Consider the following 25,420-nt stretch of genomic DNA (forward strand, 5'->3'; position numbering starts at 1 on the left):
CCTTCTCCAGCTAAGAGTGCCACCCACTTCCATGGGTACTAAAGCCACAGGCCTCTTAGTGACCTTGTCTAGGCTCACTCTTACTCTGGCCATCTCACCTGGGATGTACTGGTTTGAGAGCACCAGCCTGTCATGCACAATAGTGTGACTGGCACAAGTGTCTCTCAGGGCAGTGGCTGGGATTCCATTCACCTGTAGGTGGTGGAAGTGTCTACTTCCCTCTGGAATCTCCAACTCACCTGTTGGGCCCATTTTCCAGTTGAAAGCTATGAAGACCTCCTCATCTGAGGAGTCATCTCCCATGGCTACACTGGTTACCCCTGGAATTTTGTTCTGGGGTTTGTTTTTGGGACAAGAAGTGTCCTTGGTGTGGTGCCCAGACTGTTTACAGTTGTGGCACCATGCCTTAGTGGCATCCCAGTTCTTACCCTGGTACCCACCTTTGTTTTGGGTTGTGTCTTGGGGCCCACCCACCTGTTCTGGTTTTTGGGGGCCTACAGAGGACTCTTTTTCTTTGTTTCTAGTGTCACCCACTTTCTCCTGGGGAGTTTTTGTAACCCCTTTCTTTTGGTCACCCCCAGTGGAAGTTTTGGTTACCCTAGTCTTGACCCAGTGGTCTGCCTTCTTTCCCAATTCTTGGGGAGAAATTGGACCTAGGTCTACCAGATACTGATGCAACTTTTCATTGAAGCAGTTACTTAAAATGTGTTCTTTCATAAACAAATTATAAAGCCCAACATAGTCACACACTTCATTTCCAGTTAACCAACCATCTAGTGTTTTTACTGAGTAGTCTACAAAATCAACCCAGGTCTGGCTCGAGGATTTTTGAGCCCCCCTGAATCTAATTCTATACTCCTCAGTGGAGAATCCAAAGCCCTCAATCAGGGTACCCTTCATGAGGTCATAAGATTCTGCATCTTTTCCAGAGAGTGTGAGGAGTCTATCCCTACACTTTCCAGTGAACATTTCCCAAAGGAGAGCACCCCAGTGAGATCTGTTCACTTTTCTGGTTACACAAGCCCTCTCAAAAGCTGTGAACCATTTGGTGATGTCATCACCATCTTCATATTTTGTCACAATCCCTTTGGGGATTTTTAACATGTCAGGAGAATCTCTGCCCCTATTTATATTGCTGCCACCATTGATGGGTCCTAGGCCCATCTCTTGTCTTTCCCTTTCTATGGCTAGGAGCTGTCTCTCTAAAGCCAATCTTTTGGCCATCCTGGCTAACAGGAGGTCATCTTCACTGAGAGCATCCTCAGTGATTTCAGAAATGTGGGACCCTCCTGTGAGGGACTCACCATTTCTGACTAACACAGTTGGAGACAGGACTTGAGGGGTCCTGTTCTCCCTATTTAGGACTGGAGGAGGGACATTGGTCTCCAAGTCACTAATTTCTTCCTCTGTGATGTCATCATCAGAGGGGTTGGCTTTTTCAAACTCTGCCAACAGCTCCTGGAGCTGAATTTTGGTAGGTCTGGAGCCAATGGTTATTTTTTTGATATTACAGAGAGACCTTAGCTCCCTCATCTTAAGATGGAGGTAAGGTGTGGTGTCGAGTTCCACCACATTCATCTCTGTATCAGACATTATTTTGCTAAAAGTTGGAAGACTTTTTAAAGAATCTAACACTGTTTCTAGAATCTAATTTCAAACTTTTATCAAACTTTTAAACTCTAAAAGAAAATGCTAAACAGGGACTTAACACACAAGGCCCTAGCAGGACTTTTAAGAATTTAGAAAAATTTCAAATTGCAAAAATGAATTTCTAATGACAATTTTGGAATTTGTCGTGTGATCAGGTATTGGCTGAGTAGTCCAGCAAATGCAAAGTCTTGTACCCCACCGCTGATCCACCAATGTAGGAAGTTGGCTCTGTATGTGCTATTTCAAAGTAAGGAATAGCATGCACAGAGTCCAAGGGTTCCCCTTAGAGGTAAAATAGTGGTAAAAATAGATAATACTAATGCTCTATTTTGTGGTAGTGTGGTCGAGCAGTAGGCTTATCCAAGGAGTAGTGTTAAGCATTTGTTGTACATACACCTAGACAATAAATGAGGTACACACACTCAGAGACAAATCCAGCCAATAGGTTTTGTTATAGAAAAATATCTTTTCTTAGTTTATTTTAAGAACCACAGGTTCAAATTCTACATGTAATATCTCATTCGAAAGGTATTGCAGGTAAGTACTTTAGGAACTTTAAATCATAAAAATTGCATGTATACTTTTCAAGTTATTGACAAATAGCTGTTTTAAAAGTGGACACAGTGCAATTTTCACAGTTCCTGGGGGAGGTAAGTTTTTGTTAGTTTTACCAGGTAAGTAGGACACTTACAGGGTTCAGTTCTTGGTCCAAGGTAGCCCACCGTTGGGGGTTCAGAGCAACCCCAAAGTTACCACACCAGCAGCTCAGGGCCGGTCAGGTGCAGAGTTCAAAGTGGTGCCCAAAACACATAGGCTAGAATGGAGAGAAGGGGGTGCCCCGGTTCCGGTCTGCTTGCAGGTAAGTACCCGCGCCTTCGGAGGGCAGACCAGGGGGGTTTTGTAGGGCACCGGGGGGGACACAAGCCCACACAGAAATTTCACCCTCAGCGGCGCGGGGGCGGCCGGGTGCAGTGTAGAAACAAGCGTCGGGTTCGCAATGTTAGTCTATGAGAGATCTCGGGATCTCCTCAGCGCTGCAGGCAGGCAAGGGGGGGATTCCTCGGGGAAACCTCCACTTGGACAAGGGAGAGGGACTCCTGGGGGTCACTTCTCCAGCGAAAGTTCGGTCTTTCAGGTCCTGGGGGCTGCGGGTGCAGGGTCTCTCCCAGGCGTCGGGACTTAGGATTCAAAGAGTCGCGGTCAGGGGAAGCCTCGGGATTCCCTCTGCAGGCGGCGCTGGGGGGGCTCAGGGGGGACAGGTTTTGGTACTCACAGTCTTAGAGTAGTCCTGGGGTCCCTCCTGAGGTGTTGGATCTCCACCAGCCGAGTCGGGGTCGCCGGGTGCAGTGTTGCAAGTCTCACGCTTCTTGCGGGGAGCTTGCAGGGTTCTTTCAAAGCTGCTGGAAACAAAGTTGCAGCCTTTCTTGGAGCAGTTCCGCTGTCCTCGGGAGTTTCTTGTCTTTTCGAAGCAGGGGCAGTCCTCAGAGGATGTCGAGGTCGCTGGTCCCTTTGGAAGGCGTCGCTGGAGCAGGGTCTTTGGAAGGCAGGAGACAGGCCGGTGAGTTTCTGGAGCCAAGGCAGTTGTCGTCTTCTGGTCTTCCTCTGCAGGGGTTTTCAGCTAGGCAGTCCTTCTTCTTGTAGTTGCAGGAATCTAATTTTTCTAGGGTTCAGGGTAGCCCTTAAATACTAAATTTAAGGGCGTGTTTAGGTCTGGGGGGTTAGTAGCCAATGGCTACTAGCCCTGAGGGTGGGTACACCCTCTTTGTGCCTCCTCCCAAGGGGAGGGGGTCACAATCCTAACCCTATTGGGGGAATCCTCCATCTGCAAGATGGAGGATTTCTAAAAGTTAGAGTCACTTCAGCTCAGGACACCTTAGGGGCTGTCCTGACTGGCCAGTGACTCCTCCTTGTTGCTTTCTTTGTTCCCTCCAGCCTTGCCGCCAAAAGTGGGGGCCGTGGCCGGAGGGGGCGGGCAACTCCACTAAGCTGGAGTGCCCTGCTGGGCTGTGACAAAGGGGGGAGCCTTTGAGGCTCACCGCCAGGTGTCACAGTTCCTGCCTGGGGGAGGTGTTAGCATCTCCACCCAGTGCAGGCTTTGTTACTGGCCTCAGAGTGACAAAGGCACTCTCCCCATGGGGCCAGCAACATGTCTCTAGTGTGGCAGGCTGCTGGAACCAGTCAGCCTACACAGATAGTTGGTTAAGTTTCAGGGGGGCACCTCTAAGGTGCCCTCTGTGGTGTATTTTACAATAAAATGTACACTGGCATCAGTGTGCATTTATTGTGCTGAGAAGTTTGATACCAAACTTCCCAGTTTTCAGTGTAGCCATTATGGTGCTGTGGAGTTCGTGTTTGACAGACTCCCAGACCATATACTCTTATGGCTACCCTGCACTTACAATGTCTAAGGTTTTGTTTAGACACTGTAGGGGTACCATGCTCATGCACTGGTACCCTCACCTATGGTATAGTGCACCCTGCCTTAGGGCTGTAAGGCCTGCTAGAGGGGTGTCTTACCTATACTGCATAGGCAGTGAGAGGCTGGCATGGCACCCTGAGGGGAGTGCCATGTCGACTTACTCATTTTGTTCTCACTAGCACACACAGGCTTGTAAGCAGTGTGTCTGTGCTGAGTGAGGGGTCTCTAGGGTGGCATAAGACATGCTGCAGCCCTTAGAGACCTTCCTTGGCATCAGGGCCCTTGGTACTAGAAGTACCAGTTACAAGGGACTTATCTGAATGCCAGGGTGTGCCAATTGTGGATACAATGGTACGTTTTAGGTGAAGGAACACTGGTGCTGGGGCCTGGTTAGCAGGGTCCCAGCACTCTTCTCAGTCAAGTCAGCATCAGTATCAGGCAAAAAGTGGGGGGTAACTGCAACAGGGAGCCATTTCTTTACACCAGGTCATTTGAGACACTGGTCCCAACTCCCTGCAAAGTACCATCTTCCAATCTCCTTTGCTTTGCAGCAGTCACTCTCAGCAGGATAACAAGATGAGATGTCTATAGTGGGATTCTAACTTGCCTCCTTCAAGTTACATGTAGACACCAGAAGAAGGCACAGTGTTGGCACGTATACTCACATATGTTCACATGGAGAATTTACATTTAGTTATTTATTGCAGCTTTCTACAGTGTGATCCAGACTCTGCATGGGAGCACAGCACTTTACATATATCCTGACATTCTGTAGGATATAATAGTGAACCTTGTAGGAAGCGCGTGCAATGTGAACATTGAAGGCTGCACAGTATAGAAGCATTATGGAGTAAGATAGAATGTTGGGTTTAGGTAGAAGTTCATCATCAAATTCCATGTTCGTATGTCGTATGTCCATCTGGAGATTAGCTGATGTTCATGCCGTATAGTGGATAGGGTTAGCTTTGCCTCTGTGGTCACACAACTACAATAACAGTTTCTATCAGTTTCCTGTAGATGAAGGTAGGGACTGAGAACAGTTTCACTTTCTTATAGGAGATATACGTTAACAGTGATATGTATAGTGCTATATTGCCATTAATATGGTAGTGCAGTGCTGTGGTGTCCAGCTTTAACATCATTGATAGAAAATGAAATCAAAATGCAATTATTTTTTCAGTTTCTATTTAAATAGTGCCTCGGGTTATGCATGCACTAAGAAAATAAAGCAAACCACTCATATTCTTGTTCAGTCTGTGTAAGGAAATGCCTCTTTTTGCATGTTCACCCCAAAATATTTGAACTGATTCTGCTGATTTTACGACTCTGAGAGTGCACTGAGGCCTGCTAACCAGCCCTCAGTGCCAGTGTTCTGACCTCATGCACAATATATGTCAAATTGGATTCTCTCCATTGGCAAGTTCTGATTTACTTATAAGTTCCCAATATGTGGCACCTAGGGTACCCAGGGCATGTAAGCCAGAGTGTCCACTCAGGGCTGCAGCTCTGCTTGTGCTCCCCTTCGTGTGACAAGTTACAAAATGGCTCCCAGCCTACCATTGCAGACTGGAAGGACATTGTGTTCACTGTCAGTTCGACTTTCCCATCCTAACCTATGGCAAAGCCACACTGCCCCTTAGCGTTATATGTAAGTCTACCCTAAGGAAGGCATATGGAGCCCTGTGGCAGCGAGCTATATTTTATTAGGCAAGACAGGTATTGCCATATGTCTTGACAGCAACACTTTCAAATTGTTGTTTTTCTGTGGGTAAAGTGGGTAGCCCCATTCGCTGACACAGGGTTACCGCATAGTATCCCTACCCAGTTAACGTTTGACTGGGGATACCAAACCAGGTCATGTGAAGTATCAAATTAATTGTGACATTAAATGTGACCTGATGCTCAGGTAAGAATTAATGGCACTATTAATTATAAGTCACTTTTAGAAAAGTGACCACTCTGTGCTCTTGCTTGTCCAGCAGCCTCACAGAGGCAGACAGACAGCTTTCCGACCACCTGGGGAGATGTGTGAATGACTCCCAGGCTCAATGACAAAGGCAATGCCACATCAGCAAGGTGTCACCTCCTCTGCAAGGATGACCACTCTGGGGGTTAGCCTCAGGGCATGCTTCAGTGGAGAAGCCGCCTTTAATGGGCTGCCTGGCCCAACACCCCTTAGCAGGATGCCTTTTGTCCTTGCAGACAGTATGGAGGCAGGACCAGAGGGAGGAAACTCGTCCCAAAACCAGTTTTACAGTGGGCATGTTGTCCTTAGGTAACCACACCTCATGACCGAGGAGCATTGTGGGATAGCCAGATGGCACACATCACAGGAACTTTGTCACTAGGTAGGAGAGGACCCAGTTGTGCATTAGCTAGTGACTGCATAGTCCCCTCAGGGCACTTCCCTGGGATAAATAAGGCAACCCTGTCATGTTGACTCTGAGTAATCGCTGGATCTGGAAAGAGGACAAGAAGAAGACCACTCTGCACCTGTTGGAATCGCACAAAGAGGGGTTGCAACGCCGAAGCCACTGCACCTGCTGCATTTTGGGCAAGTAGAGTTTGGACCCTGTTCTGTATGCCTAGCATGGGGAAACACTGACCCCTGCCCTAGTTTAAAGCAGAGACTCAAAAGTCAGTAGTCTGGGCCCCCAGAACAGCACTAGGGACATCAAAGCTGCAGGAGCCGAAGTCACACCTTCAGTGGCCACTGCAGAAGTCTTGCTGCTACCAGATGTCCGGTGCGCCTAAGGACAATTCAGAGAAAGCCAAAAGGAGCACTCTTGTTTGCTGGACCTGTGAGTGTTGTTGTGACTGGATTTGTCAACCCAAAAGGACATTTTTGTTGGCAGTGCCGCAGTTATTCCATTTCTCCTTAAAACCTGTTTCCTCAGTCTCATATATATTTCACCTCTTCTTTGTGCACACAAAATATGTGAATGTTTAAAGCACTTCAGCTTTGTGCAGTACAGCTACTAGTCCATTTTTCCTTAAAACCTGTGCCTAAGTTCTCATTCTCATATGTATTCGATCAAAAACACTTTTTGCTTATTCAAATAGGTGCAACAGAGGTAGCCTTATGGCCACAGCTCCACTCCACTCCAATCTATCCCACTCCACTCCAATCTGCCTCACTCTAATCTACCCCTTTACAGTGTACCCTACTCCAATTTATTCTACTCCATTCCAACCTACCCCACTCCACATAATTCTAATCTACCCCACTCCACTCCAGTCTACCACACTCCAATCATCTGTACTCCACCCCAATCTACCCCACTTTACTCCAACCCACCCCAGTCTACCCCACTCCAAACCACTCCTCTTCAAGCCACTCCAATTTACCCCACTCCACTCCATTCAAATCTACCCCACAACATTCCAATCTACCCTACTCTACTCCACTGTACCCGGATTACCCCCAGTCCACTCCAATCTACCCCAATCCACTTCAGTCTATCCCAGCCTTCCCTGATCAACCCCAATCTATGGCTCTCCAATCTACCCTAGTCCAATCTACCTCACTCCCCCACTTCACACACACACGCCTATCCATTGACACACTTATCAACATCCAAACATACGCACCAAACATTCATTTAAAAAGATCACCCACACACTTACCTTCAGCCTCGGAGGTCCCAGGAGGGTTGGGACTGCTGCCTTCCCTCATTGCCCTGCCCCCTCCCTCCTAAAACTGCTGGCCGCCACTGCAGTGCACCCAATGTGAGGGCGGGGGCGATGCAAGAAAACTGGTGCATCAGTGCTGATGTGTCAGTTTCTTGTAAATCTGCCCATATGTTTCTCATCAATCCCAAAACCCAAACCCACCCCACCCCACTCCAATCTACCCAACTTCAATCTAGTCTACTCCAATCCAGCCCTCTCTGCCCCACTCCACTCTATTCTACCTCACTCTACACCAATCTACCCTATTCAACTCCAATCTACCCCACACCTCTTCTATTCTATACAGTTGTTGTAGAGCGCATGGCTACCCCATCTGGTGTCCCAGCGCTAACTTAACCACAATGAACAGAGGCAGCACAGGCACCCTAATCTAAAACAAGTGTTTTTTGAGCAGCTGCCTACATCTTGCTTCTGACTGTTGGGATTTCAGTTCTATGAGGCGGTCATTCCACAGTTTGGGGACAAGATAGGCAAATGATTGGCCTCCATATCTTGCTGTCCTGATCACGGGAACTGTCATGAGTCCATCTGATTGTGAACGAAGTGTATATTTGGGGACATATGTTGAAATCAGTTTCCTAATAATGTACAGAGCCTTTGCCATGAATTAACTTGTGGACTATGTATAAGGCTTTGAACTGGGTCCTTTTTAGAACTGGCAGCCAGTGTAAGACTGCCAAAGCAGGACCCACCGATTGGCATTTAGGGATTTTGAATAGAAGCCTTGTAGTGGCATCCTGGACTACCTGTAGACTTTTAATAACATATTTTGGACAGCCTTTAAACATAGAATGACTGCAGTTTAGTCTTGAACAGATCAGGCTCTGCACTACCACTCTCTTAGTAGGTGGAGGAAGCCACTGGAGCTATTTCCTAAGAGTTCTAAAGCATGAGGCAGATAATTGGTGGGCCCGAGTTTCCATACTAAGGGGCTTATTTACAAGCCCCTACCGTCTCCTTGAACTTAGCATCTTTTTTTTACGCTAATGTGGCATTAGGAAGACATTTTTGCCGGGTCAGGTTTCCAAAGTGGCGCAATGCATGCACTGCACCACTCTGCACCCCCTTGTGCCACATTATGTCTGTGCCATGCATAATGTATGCAAAGGGGGCATTCTAGCGCTGGGAAGCCTGAAAAAATGGTGCACTGAAATCTACAAGATTTTACAGTGCCATTTTTCCTGTCATTTTAACTGCTTGCTAATTTTTTTTGACGTTATTGTCCTAAAAACTGCAATGGTGCACCGTATTGCACATACAGTGCACCAGGCGCTGCCCGTCCTTTAGGACGGAGGGGCCATGTCCCCCCCACCTTTTCCCCCTCATGAAGAGTGCCGGTCAGGCTGAACAAAGGTCAGCCTGACAGACACTTTTCATGTTCAGGTCAGGCAGCCAGGAAAGAGACATGCGTGATTTGCTCAGATTCCTGGCTGCCTGAGCTGAACTTTGCTGGGCTGAAGAGGTTATAGCTCCTGTGGGCGTGACCTCCTCGGCTCAGCAAAGGTGCCTCGAGGCCATCCCCCGGGTGATGAGGGAAGCGTCACCCATTGACTTCGACCTGGGCGCTTCAGGTTTAAGCCCTGAAGCGCCCAGTGCGTGTGTCAATCAGTGACACCTCGTCACAGAGTGGGGTGGGATCAGCAGTCTCACTGACCACATCCCACTCTGTGACGAAGTTGGGAATGCTGCCTTCCCTCGGGTGATCTTTTTAAATGAATGTTTGGTGCGTGTGCGTATGTTTGAATGTTGATGAGTGTGTTAATGGATGGGCGTGTGTGTGTGAAAGAATGAGTGTGAGTGTGGTACCCGCCCGCCCCCCTCCGTCCTAAAACTGCCGGCCGCCACTGCAGTGCACCCAATGTGGGGTGGGGGCGACGCAAGAAAACTGGTGCATCAGTGTTGATGTGTCAGTTTCTTGCAAATCTGCCTATAAGTTTCTCATCAATCCCAAAACCAAGGTTTTTTAGGGCCTTGGTTGGCTTAGGATGGTCTCCTAAATGTTCTGGCCAGTCGATTTCCAACCATTTTGAGGGGTTGTTCCCCACAATTATGTCCTCTGTCTTTCGGCCATTTGGTTTAAGGCAGCTGGGCACCATCCATTCCATGACCCTCATTAGGCACTGGTTGAGCTGAGGTGAATGGAATTGGAAATGGGATTTAGTGCCATGATAAATTGTGTACCGTCTGTGTAAGACACAAGGTCCAAGCCAAATGAGTGGATAATCTCCGCTAGGGGGCGAACATAAATATAAAAAAGCGTGGGGCTAAGGGAAGATTTCTGGGCACCCCGCAGATAAGAGGAAAGACATTATCAGCAAAAGCTTCCTCAACCACCTGGAAACTTCTATCATCCAAAAAAACTTCATGCCATTTTAAAAGGCAGCTCCTTAATTCCCACTTCATTCAACCTTTGTATAAGAATGAGGTGAGGGGCGGTGTCAAATGCCACACTAAGGTCCAACATGATCAAGGAGGCAGTACAACCCCGGTCCTGGATCAACCTTAATTCCTCAGTGGCGGCAAGTAGGGCAGTCTTTGTACTGCTCCCCTGCCTGAAACCAGTTTGTGTAAGGTCCAGAATGTTATGAGATTCTACAAAATCAGATAGATGTTAATTAACATGCTTTTCTAGAATACTGCTACCACTGCTGGGATAGAGAAATGGGTCTGATGTTGTGTATGGCCTTGTATGTGTGGGTGAGTAGCTTAAAAGTGACTTGTTTCTCGACTAAGAGCCAGTGGAGGGTCCTCAGGTGTTGGGAGATATGTTCTCGGCAAGGGAGGTTCAGGATGAGTCTGGTGGCGGCGTTCTGGATGAGCTGTAGTTTTTTTATGTTTCTCGTCGAGGTGCCGGTGAAGAGAGTGCTGCTACAGTTGAGCTTACCTGTGACTAAGGCATGGATGACTGTCCTGCCGCAGTCTGCTGGGATCCATCTGAAGATTTTCCGAAGTTTGCGGAGTATGTGCCAGCAGGAGGAGGTGACAGAGTTTACCTGATGAGTCATGGATAGGGAGGAGTTGAGGATGATGCCTAAGTTGCGGGTGTACTCAGTGGGTGCAGGGGGGCTGCTGAGGGATGAGGGCCACTAGGAGTTGTTCCATGCTGAGGTGGCATTTCCGAAGATGTTGAGCTCGGTCTTCTCAGAGTTGAGCTTGATGCAGCTTTCTCTCATCCAGGTGGCGACGGCTTCCATTCCTGGGTTGACATTCCTTTTGGCCATGTCCGGGTCTTCAGTAAGGGAGATGATGAGTTGTGTGTCATCGGCGTATGACACAATGTTCATTTTGTGGCTTCTGACGATGGCTGCGAGTGGGGCCATGTATACATTGAACAGAGTTGGACTCAGAGAGGATCCTTGGGGGACTCCGCAGTTGACTCCTGTGGGTCTGGATGTGTAGGGAGTGAGTCTGACCCTCTGAGCGCTCCTGGACAAGAAGGAGTGGATCCATTCCCCGGCTTTTCCATAGATTCCAATGTTGTGAAGTCTGGTGTGTAGAGTGCTGTGGGAGACCGTGTTGAAGGCTGAAAGGTCAAGGAGTAGTAGCACTGCGGTGTGGCCGCGGTCTAGGAGTGATCGGATGTTGTCAGTGTCTGCAAGAAGGGCTGTGTCCAAGCTGTGGTTGCTGCAGAATCCGGACTGGGAGCTGTCCAGGGAGTTGTTGGCCTCAATGAAATTCTGTAATTGAGCATTGATTGCTTTCTCCAGTACTTTGGCAGGGTAGGGTAGCAGTGAGATGGGCCAGAAATGTTTGAGTTCTGATGGGTCGGGCGAGGGTTGCTTCAGGAGAGGGCGTATTTCAGCGTGTTTCCAGCCCTCATGGAAGGTGCCAGTGTTGATGGAGCAGTTTATTGTGTTTCGGAGCTTGGGGGTGATGATGAATATGTGGTGTGGGTAGGGATCCGTGGGGGCTCCGGACTGGGTGCTGTTCATGATGCTTACTGTTTCCTCCGTAGTGAGCGTGGACCAGCGGTGGATAGTCTGGGGGTGTTCTGGGGGGTGAGTCGGACGCAGGTTCTGATGCCAGGTTTTGTTTCCGGGAGGAAGCTGTCGTAGATGTCCTGGATCTTGCAGTGGAAAAAGGTGGCAAGTTTGTTGCAGAGATCCTGTGACGGGGGGATGCTGATGGCTTCTCAGGGGGGATTAGTGAACTTGTTGATGACTGAGAAGCGTTCCTTCATGCTGTGTGTGAAGGAGTTGATGCGGTCCCGGAGTGCGTCCTTCCATGCGTTCTTGAAGTTTTGGCAGAGGGTGGCGGTTGCGGCTCTAAAGGAGGCGAGGTCTTCGCTGGTTTGGCTGTTCCTCCATTTTTTCTCTAAGCGTCTGTGGGTGCGCTTTGATTCTTGGAGATTGGTGGTGAACCAGCTGGCTTTCTTTGGTAAGAGTTTGGCCGATGACAGCCAGAGGGGGGCTAGAATGTCGGTGGATTCGGAGATCCATGCGTTGAGATTGCACGCTGAGGTGTTGGCATCACCGAAGGGGGGAGATTTGGCAAGAGTTGAGGTGAGTTGCTCGTTGGTGATTTTGTTCCATTTCCTGTGACAGGTTCTGGGGGTGTGGGTGCGGCTGCTGGGTGCGGTGATTGTGAAATGTATGCAACAGTGGTCTGTCCAGTCAGGGGTGGAGAAGGTCTTGATTGTGATCCGGTTGCATGATGTGAAGATGGAGTCCAGTGTGTGTCCTGCAATGTGTGTAGGTGCAGAGATCAGCTATCTGAGGCAGAGGGTGGTGAGGTTGTTGAGTAGAGCGGTGGTGTTAGGATTGGTGCCTTCCTTGAGGTGGAAATTCAGGAGGAGGTAGTCGTTGGACGCCATGGCCTGGGGGTAGAGATGTCTACCATGTCGTCTATGGATGCTGGGCGGGGGCCGGATGGCCTGTACACCAGGGTGCCACAGATGGAGGAGTTGTGGTTGGTGTGGACCAGGAAGTGAAAGTGTTCCATGGTGGCGCCTTGTTCTGCTGGGATGGCCTTGACACGTAGTGTGGGCTTGTGTATGATGGCAAGTCCTCCACCCAGGCGGGAGGGCCAGTCCCTTCTTAAAATGCTGTAACCGTTGGGAATGGCGATGGGATGTCTGGTCCCGAGGTGGGGTGGTCCAGGTCTCGGTAAGGAAGGCAATGTCCAGTCGGGCGGTGTCGATTAAATCCCAGAGTAAGGTGGTGTGTTTGTGGAGGGAGCGGATGTTCAGGAGGAGACAGTTGATGGGATTGTGGTGGATGTTGGCACCTCTGTGAGTGGGGAGCATGTTCAGCTTGTTGAGGCCGGCACTGAAGTTGCAGTTCCTGCAGGTGAAAGGTCCGTGAGTGTCCCTGGGTGAGATGGTGCAGCAGCTGCTGAGACGTCCGGTGTTAAGGCGGTGGAGGGTCTCGACGTCATAATGGAGGCTGGCCAGGGCATGGCTTGTCAGAGATCCAGGGTTCCTGGAGCTGGGCATGGACGGGCACAGGTGGGCTTGCCTTCGGCACACCAGTGGCACGGCCGCCATTAAGAATGGGTGGGGACTGCAGTCAGCTGAGAGGCGGGAAAGGCGCTTTGCGGGGGCGGTACCGCAGAAGCCAGAGAGCATGGGAGGACAGATGGGAGAAAGAAATGGAAAAAGAGATGGGGAAAAGAGATGGGAAAAACTAGAGAAAAAACGTGTGAGATTAAAAGGCAGAAGTAAAAAAGGCAGGAGTAAAAGAGAGAGCTTGGGAGATAATTACTTGTTGATGGCTACTAGACCACCAGGCATGAGGCGCAGGCAGGAGCCTGTGGGTGGAGGAGGTCCTCGAACTGAGAGTCAGGCAGGCTTTCAGTCTGTTCCCATGCAAAGGCAGAGGCAGCAGCTGTCAGAGGAGCTGGGGAGGGCAGCAGACGCTGACCAGTAGGTCAGTGCAGTTGGAAAACACTGGGTCTAACAAGTGACCATGACTGTGAGGCAGGGCCATGACAATTTGCTCAAGATTACTCCAATCTAACCCACTCCAATCTACCCCACTCGACTTCACTATAATGTATCCCACTCCAATCTATCCCACTCTACCCCAATCCAGTCTACCTCAATCTATGCCACCCTATAGCACTCTAGCACACACTACCCCACTCCACAATATCTTAATCTATCTCACTGTACACCTCTCCAATCTACCCCACTCCATTTTACCCCAGTCTACAACTCCACCACACCCTGCCTCACTCCACCCCACTAATGTTTACCCATGATGAGAAGCAGCCACACTGGTGTACAACATGGCTAAAACACATTGCCAAAGTCAATTGATTTTGAACATGCAAGAACTATTTCCTTGCCATGGCTTGTTTTGTCATTGTGATGGAACGAAGGGACATAGGAAACATAGATCAAAACAAACCAAGATACTTTTTTTGGTGATGCGCAAAAGATAAATATTTGCTGAAACCATATTTCCACATATTATCATATGCACAGTCTATAGTTTTATGAGTAAAATTGCATGTCGGCGCAAATTTAGTTGCCAATTCAATGGTAAAATGTGCTATCTGCAAATGACATTATATAACCACACCATGCTTTAGTAATATATTTACAACTTTGTGCTCCAAAAGGCAGTATGAGCTACATACCACTCTCATGCTGAATGGACATGGCTTATTTGCTATAACTTGTTCTTTGTGTGATGCTTTAATATTTCACAATCATAATTGCAGGAAGCTGGCTTTGTATGCAGTGGGCCAATGTTGAGGGCACACTATGCAAGATATCCAGATGACCCATATTTGGTTTTGCAGGGCTTCTATTAATAATCCAAAGTGCTCTGTTTGTGGTGGTGTAGTCGAGCGGGTTAGGCTTATCAGAGGGGAGTGTTAAGCATTTGTTGCACTCATAGTGTCAATAAATGGTACACACACTCAAGAAAGAAATCCAAGACAAATTTATAAACATAACACAGATTTTTACATAATTTTAGATAGCAAGATCATCAAAATCATGTAAGTACTTTCTGAGTTCTTAATTTTTGAACAAAACATAAAAAATGCACAAATTACAGTTTTTGAGGCATGTGCCTCAAACGCGCTAATGCTTTCCTTTGGGAGAAAAGACATACACTGCAAAAAGGTACTTGCAGACAGAGTTTGGGGATGTCCTTTGGGACTTAAGGTGATAGGGGACAAAGGGCCAAAGAAAACACCAGCTGTTTGGGTTTATCTGCCCTGGCGTGCTCAGGCGCAGAAGTGATGGTCAGGTTGAAAGACTTGAACGCTACACTGACTGGAAGCAATGGGCACCTGTAAACACAGGCTGCAGGATAGGGGACAAGTCTATCAGAACCCCAAGGGGACTCAAATTGTGAGGGTCTTTGGAGCAAGGGGCCACAGTTTGTTGGTGTGGACCCAGGCTGTGGGGCTCGGGTGCAAAGATGTTTGTCTTGCTGGTCACCTCCATTGGTGGCTCTCATGCTTTTTTGCGGTTGACCTGCACAGGGGAAGAAAAACACAACAGCAGGGCTACTCTTGGTGTGGCCTCGTCAACTCTGAAGTCCCACATCATGCAGATCGGTTTTGGCAGTGGTGGTGTCCGGACTGGGCACTCAACAAGCTTTGGTTCTTGCAAGTGCCCTGGCATCCAGCGTATTTGTACAGTGGAGCTACTGGAGTGTCTAGTGTCTCGAAACTCGGCAGAGAGACTGGGCTGAACTCCTAGAGCCATGGAAACCTCCTCCTGGCATGATGCTCACTTAGTGAACCCGATGGCCAGCATCTGCGGTCAGATGCAGGGTGATGGCTCCTCCACCCCAAGGGAGATGCTAGCTGCTTGGCGAAGTGCTAGACAGTCCTCAAAGGGTTTGGAAGGGTTCACAGCTTTTGGAAGAGTCCATTCAGTGCAATTGTCAGGTTCCAGCAGCAAGGCAGGATTTGGCACCATGGCCCTCATTATGACCCTGGCGGACGGGGGAGAAGTGGCGGTAAAACCGCCAACAGGCCGGCGGAAAAAAAAATTGAATTATGACCATGGCGGTTACCGCCATGGTCATCCGCCACTTCTCCACTCCGACGGCCTGGGCGGTGACGACTGCTGGGCTGGAGACTTCGGTCTCCAGCCCAGCAGCCGTCACCAGACAGCCGGAGGTATCAGGACCCTGCATACCGCCATGGATTTCAGGTGGTTTGGAACCGCCACTAAATCCATGTCGCTAGGCACAATTCCTTCCCTGGCACTGATAGGGGTCTCCCCCACCCCCCTGCCGCCCCCCAAAGGTGGCAGGACCCCCCTCCCCACCCCCACCCCAACATGCACATACACACACCCCTACATGCACACATACACTACAACAACACATACCTGCACACATACAGACATGCACACAGACCGACCCGCACACTTTTTCCATACACACAACACCCCCCCGCATGCATACACCTCCACTACATACTCACACGCACACCCCCATGCACGCACACAACACCCCCCTCCCTTAACGGACGATCAACTTACCCTGTCCATTGATCCTCCGGGAGGGGACGGGATCCATGGGGGATGCTCCGCCGCCAGCTCCCCGTCACCAGAACACGCCACACCGAATCAGGGGACGTGATTCAGTGGGCGGTGTTCTGATGACGGGGCGGTGGAGGTGGAGCAGCCTCCACTTTCCTGCCGACCGCCAGTATGGCTGCCAGCAGTCATAATACGCTGAGTGGAAAACCGCCTGCACTGGCGGTCTTCAGCATGGCGGTACCTCAGCGGTCTTTAAAAAAGACGGCCGAGGTCGCAATGAGGGCCTAAGTGATCTAATGGAGTGATCCCCTAAGCTAATTACTACGTTTATGCCCTGATGTAATTTGTTTCTGATTTTCTGATTTATAGTGCATTTACAAGATGGGGATTCCTTGCACGATACTTGTGTCTCACATTCCCTGAAGTGATGATGTATGATAATTAGGCCTGATACTGATAGGGGAACGAACACCCGTTCAGGAGCTGCATAGTATGCACTGTAATGTTCTCTTTTCTGAGGTTCTGATTTAGGGTACTTGTCCAAGATTAGGATCCTATGCACAACACTTATGAGATATGTTGTTGTTAGTTGTTGAGATTAATTTGCAATATCAGAAACTTATTTTTGTATAACCTGTGTGAAGTCTCTTTTGTTGCGTATTCATTGTGTCACTAGTGTGTGAGTGTTGTGCAGGCGCTTTACATGTGACCTCTGGGGATAAGCCTTACTGCTCTGTGCCAAGCTAGTGGGGTGAGCACAGTATTTTTTGGTGTGTAACTTACTCGCCCTGACTAGAGTGGTAGTTTCTGCCTGGCTGAGGTTCATACCTAGCCAACCCGAAACCCCATTTCTAACACTTTCACTGAAACAAGCTGCACGCTTACAAAGCACTTATGAAGGAGAAAAAAAGGAGGTTTTTTTTCCACTTCACGCTTCCTCTGCATATATATACATACATCAGTGCCCCAGTGACATTGCTAGGAACAGAACTACTACGTGTTGCTTTGAAATCTTCTTCACATTCAGCTAAACAAATTAACTTCACACGCAAATAAACGCAAACCGATGCAGACAGGAATTGTAAACCTTATGTGTATGATACACGCCAACATTAAGAAACTCCTAAGAGAAATCTGGAGAAAAAAGGTGTTAATTCAATTGTTTATTTTCCCTGTTAACTTGTATTGAAATTGATGCAAATTAAACAGGAGAAAACTAAAATAACATTTTCCTTTAAAAACTGAGGGGGTCATTCCGACCCCGGCGGGCGGCGGGCGCTGCCCGGCGGGCGGAAACCGCCCAAACACCGCGGTGAGCATTTTGACTTTCTCGCTGGGCCGGCGCGCGATCTACAAAAGATCGCCCACCGGCCCAGCGGGAAAGCCCCAGCAAAGATGAAGCCGGCTCCGAATGGAGCCGGCGGATTTGCTGGGGTGCGACGCGTGCAGTTGCACCGTCGCGATTTTCAGTGTCTGCTATGCAGACACTAAAAATCTTGTTGGGGCCCTGTTAGGGGGCCCCTGCAGTGCCCATGCCAGTGGCATGGGCACTGCAGGGGCCCCACGAAACCCGTTCCCGCCAGCCTGGTTCTGGCGGTGAAAACCGCCAGAACCAGGCTGGCGAGAAGGGGGTCGGAATCCCCATGGCGGCGCTGCATGCAGCGCCGCCTTGGAGGATTCCCTGGGGCAGGGGAAAACCGGCGGGAAAACGCCGGTTCCCCTTTTCTGACTGCGGCTTTACCGCCGCGGTCAGAATGCCCCGGAAGCACCGCCAGCCTGTTGGCGGTGCTTCCTCTGCCCTCTGCCCTGGTGTTGAGACACCGCCAGGGTCAGAATGAGGGCCTGAATGTCTCCTGCTAAATTGGGCGCGCTGGAGTGTGCTATTGTTCATACATGAAAAGTCCTCTTGCGAACATTAATGCCCATCATTAACTTACGTTACCTGAACCCTGCTGGGACCTTTTTTTCTGTTCTTCATGGTGACACCTCAAATGACTCAGACCTACCAGGTACAGGTCAAAGTGTGCCCACCTGCTGAGGCGAAGTGTACAGAGGTCACTGTACAGCAACCTCAGATCCAGGATTAACTGGTCACAGTACAGTCCCCTCAGATCCAGAATACATATGTCATACAGAGAAGCCTATCACATCCAGAATACACCTGCTGTACAATAGATGTCCATAATCAGAATATACAGGTCAATGTATGTTGGTTGCCCTTCAAGATCCAGAATGCACTGGTCACAATGCAGTCCTCAGATCCAGTATACATACTTAGGTCCAGAAAAGACAGGTCACAGTATTGGGCTACCCCACATTCACTCTCATAACAATATTGCATATTTGGGGGGGGCTTCCTTTTAAGACACTGACTGGTCTCAATACTCCCCTCCCTTGGACACAGAACATAAGCAGCCTCGGAATGGAAAGTAGGACAATCAATCATCAGCTGATGGGCTTCTGGCTGAGCTCAGTTGGTGGGGCGTTTTTTTGGTCCACTAAGGACTCCACCACCCCTGATGCACAACATGAAAGGCTGTTGTTACAGCCTTAACAAACATAAACTGAGGCTGACTCCATGCACATGAAGTCAGAGGCAGAATGACAATGGGCTGCTCCATCCGTCACAACACGGGGTGTGCCTGCGCTCTGGTTCCCTGCAGGTGTAACAGAGGCCACAAAGAGCTGCTGAAGGGAAACTATTAGCACTTGCTTTGCTGGAGACTGCAGCAGGGGAGAGGACTGGAGAGGTGGTGGGGGGTTGGTGAGGGTCAGCGAGGGAGCTTCTCAGTTTAATTTTGTCACCCTCCACTCCATACAACAGGCGGAGATAAATCAGTCTCAGCTCTTCTCCTTTGTGCCAGATATCAGTTACTGCAGTCAACAGGGACACGTTGTGGCCGTAGATGACTTTGAAACTGGGAAACCAGGTTCAAGTCCCAGGGTCAGCGCAACATCCTGTGACTCTGGGTAAATCACTTAACGTACATGAATCTAAAAAACTAATATGACCCTTTTTAATATTATTTGATGCTCATGTAAATTGCTCCAATGCCTCTGGGCCAAGTTTGTATTCATAAAACTGCTTGTAAGGAATGTGACAACAGTATAATTTCCTTTTTCAGATCATACACATGATTCTAGCAGCAAGTAAAACAAAAAACACAGGTGCACCTTCCACCAGTCTCTGAGCATTAGAGGGCCTCTTAAGTACTGCAAAAACATAAATTGAATATCTAAAAGGTCCAGGGTGAGTGGAAAAGGCAGTCTCGGTTTATACCATGTCCTGTTTCCCAGTGAACATCGATCAAAACATCCACAACAAATTAAACGTGAGTTCTTAGTATTTTTAGGACGAGCACGCAAGCGCTCCCAACCTGTTTGTGATCTATTCTGTGGACTTTAACCACGCCAATGTTACGCCAACCACTTATATCGTTTGTGGGCTTACCTTTTAAAATTTCTTTGATTACATTTGTCAAAGGCATGCATATGAGAGCACCGGCCAACTGCTATTAACATTCTGTGTTTTAAGCATGGCTCTGGACTACTTTTTTATATTTTTAGGTAGAGCTTCTCTCTTGTCTCTCCCCTTCGCACTCCATGCCGCTTTCAAGTATTACACAGTGCAAATTTAATCTGCAGTATTGGAGGGCTTTGCATGACTACCAGGTACTTCACATTATTTACCCTTTGCGGTCCATACAGCTTGCAAGTATTACCCAGTGCAAACTTAATCTGCAGTACTGGAGTGCTTTCCAGGACTACCAGTTATTTAACATTGTGCATTGTCTATTTTTTTTTTCCCTTCGCGCTCCATGGCGCTTTCAACTCTTACACAGTGCAAACTCAGTCGGCAGTATTGGAGCGCTTTGCATGACTACCAGTTACTTCTCATTGTTTGTTTTGTTTTTCCTTCACACTCATAGCGCAATGGACAGTACTGGAGCATTTTGCATAACTACCAGTTACTTGTCATCGTTTCTTTTGTTTTCCCTTTGCGCTCATGGCGGCCATGGCACTTTCAAATTTAAACAGTGCAAATGGGCAGTACTGGAGGGATTTATATCACTACCAGTTACTTCTCATTGCTAAGTTTTTCATCTGCACTCATAGCAGCCATGGCGCTTTAAAGTTTTCCACAGCGCAATAGGCAGTATTGGAGCGCTTTGCCTGACTACTAGTTACTTCACATTGTTTATTAGTTACCTCACGTCATAGTTACAAAGAGGACAGTGCATCCCGTTTGCACACAGCTTACAAAATGGCAGCGCAAAGCTTTGTTAACAATAGTAAAGCAGTTTAATTTTCTTCATCATTGTATGGAGCTTTGATACTCTCTTCTTGACAATTATTGTTTCACTGTTTCTCATTAAAAGTTCGCTTTTGTCACACACGGTCTTGCCGAGCTGCTTGTTTAGTGGAATAATGGTGCAGTAAAGGACCATATTATGAGGCAGGGTTGACCAATTTATGTGGCAAAAAAGTCCTCTTATCCATTTACAACGCCAATAGCTCTAACTCTTGCAAATGCAAGACCTATTGCACTGCAAATGCTTGTTTTATAAATCTGTGCTTCAGAAGTATATTTTTTCCAATGGAGTGTTAATTTCCTCTGTAAGTACTGGCCCTATAAACTTTAAAATACCTTTATTACCGCAAATGTTTGCCATAATTTAGTTCCATGATCCTAACCAAGTAGTATATTGCAAAAGGTTGCGATCTGCAACTGTGCCACTGTTTTTTTGTCGGACAGGGCAAAAACGTGGCCCCAATCCAACCCTGAATGTAAGGTCACATTGTTGTACCCCCACCCCGTTAAGGCATAGAATTTACACAGGTCCCCCATGGATATACTCGCAGACCCAGAATTAACAGGGCACAATATTTACCCACTCCTTTCAGAAGTAGGATACAAAAAAGAGACATTGCTAGGATGCACATTCAGCCGCAAAAACACGCATGTCACAGTTCTCCCCTCTACCGATGCAAGACGTTGCTCTATTGGGGTTCCCTAGGCACACAGAATACTGGTCTAAATTCAGACATTCTACCCAAAGGTCGCACGGCTGGGTGCCCCCTGCCTCACTGTAAGAATACACGGGACATTATATAGGAGACCTTGCTTCTCAGGACTAGAATAGAACACAGTATTGGGGCCCAGTCGCTGGCACAGAATACAGAGGTCACAGTGTTGGCCCGACCGATCTCACACATCACATACGGGTTGTATCGGCGATTCCAATTAAACACATATTACACAGATCATAGATTTAATAATAATACCGTGCCTGTTATAAGGTGATGTGGACTGCAGCTTAGTTTTTACAGTCTCTTACATCTGTTTAAAAGCGGGATTACTGTTTAGTGCGACCCAAATTAACAGCAGTCTGTTTTGAGATCCCCCTCTGATAAACAATACATGCATAGGTAAATAAATCGTCCACCCTTTACTCACCGTGCCTGGATTCTAACTGTGTGCAGTACAGCTACACTAGCTCTCTGTGTGCAAGCCCTGGCATGTCCTGTGCACAGGAGCAGCGCGTGTGTGCTCTCACGTCCTGGAACCACCCACTCTGGCCAATCGAGAATGCCATCTTGCTTGTGGGGCCCGAAGATTTTACACACGCGTGAAAAGGCCCGTATGCATGCACAAGGGCCTTCTTTCCACAAACACAAAACGTCGTTCGCACACATTGGCACCACATTCACAACTGAAAGTAGAGAGAGCAGTTGCGTATCAAGGGCACCACGGGCCCTAATGCAAAGCAAGGAAATGCCCCCCCATGGTTTGATTGTGTGTGCTACTCACCCCCGTACGCCGCGGTGCCTTTGCACCTGCGACACTATTGATAGCTACGTTCCTACTAGAGAGTGACACAAAACATACAAGGTTGGATGCGAGCAGCAGGGCGGGGGGTTCCATCTAACACAGCCGTTCCATGACACAGACAGGCAAACAGTATTTGGGTAGTAGCAGTGCTTGAAATGGAAAAATGAAAGTGCCGGTACTCTGTGCCAGAGTACCTGCTTGTTTCCGAGAAGTGCCGGTACTCTCCAATTAAAAGTATTACGCTTTGCTTGAGCTGCGCCGGTACTCTCCCTCTCAAAATAAAAAAGTGCCGGTACTCAGTACCGGACAGTAACGGCCGATTTAAAGCACTAGGTAGTAGTGGTCGCCAGCAGTATTGTAGCAGACATATTTACACATTTCACACCTGGGGCCTCACAACGAGCATGGCCAGCAGTGTTTTCAGGGAACGACCCAGTGTTTCTCGACTGAAATTACAGCAGCTCGGTGAAACTGCGGGTGAAGGGGTGTAGGAGTGGGGCACAGGACCACCTCTTTCTGCTCCTTAGGGTTATAGCATGCATCGCTCTCCCTCTTTGCTCCCCACCCACCCCGAGTAAAGGTAGTACCTCACCCCCTCCCCAACCAACATCCCAGCAGGCACTGCCCCTTGCTGATATTTACCACCTGCCTTTTTATGGTGGTTATATAGATTCTGGAGTGACAAGGGAGCGTTGGATTTTCATTGTGGAACTTGTCCAGAGTCTTTGCAAGGCCATTTTAGTTTTTTGTTTTTAACCACTTCCCAGTATGATGCTATCTTTAGGGCTCCCTTTTTCTGTATTGTCCGAACCTCTGCTAATTATTAATCGTATATGTTTCACTGGTGAAGTATGGAAAGCAATAAAATGGTGACAGGTAAATAGCAAAGGGCAATGGTAAAGCAGAATTCTGCTGTTGTGTTGCCAAGGGATCAGGATGTCTTACGGTACCTACATCTACTTCTAATATTTTGGGTAGCCAGAACAATCAGTTACATTTATGAACCATGGCTTATCACCCTAGGGGTCTTAAGGTGTGTTGGAAAATGGCCCTATCTGAAGGGTCATCCCTTACGTTTTGCTTCCTCCTCTTTTTTTTAACCTCATTTTTGTTGACTTTAGGACTCAGGGCACTCTGCCACTGCTAACTAGTGCTAAAGTGCATGAGCTCTCTCCCTAAAACATGGTAACATTGTCTCATACCCAGTTGGCATATTTAATTTACTTGTAAGTCCCTAAAAGTGCACTACATGTGCCCAGGGCCTGTAAATCAAATGCTACTGGTGGGCCTGCAGCACTGATTGTCCCACCCACATAAGTAGCCCCTTAACCATGTCTCAGGCCTGCCATTGCAAGGCCTGTGTGTGCAGCTTTACTGCCACTTCGACTTGGCATTTAAAACTACTTGCCAAGCCTTAAACTCCCCTTTTTCTACACATAAGTCACTCCTAAGATAGGCCCTAGGTAACCCATAGGTCAGGGTGCTATGCAAGTAAAAGGCAGGACATGTACTTATGTGTTTTACATGTCCTGGTAGTGACTGCTGTGAGGCCTGCTCCTCTCATAGACTAGCATTAGAACTGCCCTCATATACTTTTAAGTGGTAGATTCTGATCTGGAAGGAGTAGCCCTGTCATGTTTAGTTTTGCCAGATTGCTAATAGAAAATCCTGCTTACTGTTGAAGTTAGATTTACTATTACTATTTTAGAAATGCCACTTTTAGAACGTGGGCATTTCTCTGAACTTACTACCATCTGTGCCTTACAGCCTGTCTCCAATCCACGTCTGGTCTGTGCTGGTCACAAGGAACAGATGCCTCACCACTGACGCTGCACCAGCTCCCTCTGCAACTGGACGGAACAAACGCCTTACCACCTCTGCCTCACAGTACAGAACCGACACCTCACCTCACCAGATGCCGTAAGGGACTGACGCTGCACCTGCTCCAACAAGGGTGGGCACAGGATAATTTGGTATGTGTTGTGACTTACCCTGACTAGGATTGTGGTCCTTACTTGAACAAGGGTGTATACCTCTGCCAACGAGAGATCCAATTTCTAACAAGGCTTTTAATGGGGGATGCAGTTCAGTTGTAGAGCCAGGTCTTGAGGTCCTTCCTGTACCAAGCCAGTGATGGAGGCTGCCTGAGGTGGAGCGGTATCGTGTTCCAGGTCTGCGAGGTAGGAGAAGGATCTTTCTCCAGCCGTGTTCTTCCAGATCCTGAGGATGGTAGCGAGGGCCAGTTGCACTGAGCAGAGTTGCCCGGAGGGGGTGTAGAAGGAAAGGCAGTGGTTAAGGTAAGCAGGTCCGATGTTGTGGTGGGCCATGTATGCATGGGTCAGGAGTTTGAAGGTGATGCTTTTGTTGACGGGGAGCCAGTGTAGGTCTCTCAGGTGGGTGGAGATGTGGCTGTGGCAGGGGATGTCCAGGATCAGTCTGGCTACAGTGTTCTGGATTCTCTGGAGTCTTAATTGGAGTCTCTTGTTAACTCCGGCATAAAGTGTGTTGCCGTAGTCGAGTTTACTGCTGATGAGTGCCTGGGTGGCTGTTCTTCTTATGTCAATGGGGATCCACTTGAAGATCTTCCGAAGCAGGCAAAGAGTGTGGAAGCATGAGGAGGAGACGGTATTGACTTGGCGGGCCATGGACAGTGATGAGTCGATAATGAAGCCGAGGTTGCGGGTGTGGTCAGTCGGAGGTGGGGCAGTTTCCGAAGCTACTTGGCTACCAGGAGCCATCCCAGGTGGAAGTGGTGGGGCCCAAGATGAGGATCTCCGTCTTGTCCGAATTGAGCTTGAGGCAGCTGTACAGATGTGTTTCCTCTTATCGCTTCTAGCTAACGAAGTTGTGCCCTGTGAATTTGAAGCCCCTCACCAGTTCTGTAGGCCCTTCTCCTGCTCTTTAGGCTGCAAGTGAGCTCTCCTGTTCCCTTTTCAGGTAATTTCGTCAAGCATACATTTTGCAGTATCCATACCACATCACAGTTACAAGAGTTAAATAAACAGGTACAAAGTCAACAGGTCACAAAAGAAGCCATGTTCATTTAGGAAAAATAAAATTTTCCATTCACATGTTCTCTGCTAGAAAGGATTCGGATTCAGACTAACCTACTCAGAACTGTGTGCATTACTCTATATCGTCACTGTCATTCATGTAATACCAGAGGGTCATTTATGTTGCTACGGATGGCTTACCAGGTCATTTGAGACACTGGTCCCAACTCCCTGCAAAGTACCATCTTCCAATCTCCTTTGCTTTGCAGCAGTCACTCTCAGCAGGATAACAAGATGAGATGTCTATAGTGGGATTCTAACTTGCCTCCTTTAAGTTACATGTAGACACCAGAAGAAGGCACAGTGTTGGCACGTATACT

At 48.3% G+C, this 25,420-nt stretch overlaps 1 protein-coding gene across 1 annotated transcript in view; it reads right to left on the reverse strand.

Annotated features, from left to right (window-relative positions):
• LOC138301925 (uncharacterized) overlaps window positions 1-21,734 on the reverse strand; it is a 136,345-nt gene extending 114,611 nt beyond the window's left edge. Inside the window, exon 1 of the transcript XR_011205168.1 lies at window positions 21,673-21,734. The gene's annotated coding sequence lies outside the window, so the exon portion shown is untranslated. The remainder of the gene's footprint in view (window positions 1-21,672) is intronic.
• Between the last annotated feature and the right edge of the window lie 3,686 nt (window positions 21,735-25,420).

The sequence above is a fragment of the Pleurodeles waltl genome, chromosome 6 (assembly GCF_031143425.1).
Source record: "Pleurodeles waltl isolate 20211129_DDA chromosome 6, aPleWal1.hap1.20221129, whole genome shotgun sequence".
In the NCBI taxonomy this organism is placed as follows: Eukaryota; Metazoa; Chordata; class Amphibia; order Caudata; family Salamandridae; genus Pleurodeles; species Pleurodeles waltl.